Source organism: Condylura cristata, unplaced genomic scaffold (genome assembly GCF_000260355.1).
Source record: "Condylura cristata isolate star-nosed mole 26May11 unplaced genomic scaffold, ConCri1.0 scaffold00017, whole genome shotgun sequence".
NCBI lineage: Eukaryota > Metazoa > Chordata > Mammalia > Eulipotyphla > Talpidae > Condylura > Condylura cristata.
In genome coordinates, this window is record NW_004567118.1 from 3,587,314 (window position 1) to 3,588,438 (window position 1,125).

The following is a 1,125-nucleotide window of genomic DNA, read 5'->3' on the forward strand; positions in this document are numbered from 1 at the left end:
GCCCAGGAATTTCTCCATCCATCTCGTGGCCACCAGCGCCCTGGCCTCAGGGACTCACCTCAGATCAGATCAGACCCCGTCTAACCGGACCCCTTTCACCTGCTCCCCCAGCATGGCCACGACTCGTCCACGGTTGCCAGAACACGCATCGCTCCGCACAGGGAGCATCAGGGCGGCGCATCGAGACAACACCAACCCTGAGAAAGAGTCGAGTTTGAAGCCCCAGAGGGAGCCGCAAACGGCGGCCCTTTATCGGGCCACCTGCCCCCACCAGCAGCCCACTCCAGGCCTCCACTGTGCGGTCTACACAGGGAGCCATGGCCAGGCAGACACAGAGGCTGACGGGCCACCAGGGTACCGGCCACACCGCGGGCTGTGGCGCTCCTGCTGGGGACGGCGGGGGGCGCGGTGGCAGGGCTCGCTCCTGTCTTGGGAGTCAGAGAACATTCCGTGGAGAAAGTCTTGAGACCTGAAGGGTGGGCTGGGCGGAGCTGGGGCTGGGGCTTGCGCATGAGTGGGGGGGGCAGGGCTGCTCTGAGGGGAGCGGGCTCTGCACCTGCCAAGGCTGGAGGTGACCCTGAGTGGGCCTGTGCAGGAATGCAACAGGCGGGAGCGGCGGGCGGCGTGAGGGCTGGTCAGAGGTGGGGCGGGTTGGTGGGTTGGCGGGGATTTGCCCCGGGGGGTGAGGAGGCTGAACCCCCAAGGTCTGTGGATGAGCCACTTTTTCTAACCTGTGAAGGAGATGAGACTGTCTTGGCCAAGACCTTTGTTTCAGACCAGGCCTTCCTAGCAGGGGAGGAATCTGGCGGGCTCCATTCTGGCTGACGTGCACTGGACTTGAGGGGGTCATGGACCCCACTCCCACCCTGCCTTCTCTTGGAAGCTCAGCGCTCCTCTAGTGCTCCTGTGGCAGCTGCAGGGCCTGGGCCGGGCCCTCCCTTCTCTCCCCCAGGGGCTCCATTCAAAGGCAACAGCCTCTGTGCTCACTGCCCTCCTGTCTGCCTCCAGGCTGCGCTCAGCTGTGTGACTGGCTGGCCCTCCTCTGTGGGGTCTTTATGAAAGTCATCTTTTACCTCCCGACTTCCCAAACAGGAGACTGGGGTGCAAACCGTGTGTCTCAGCTGA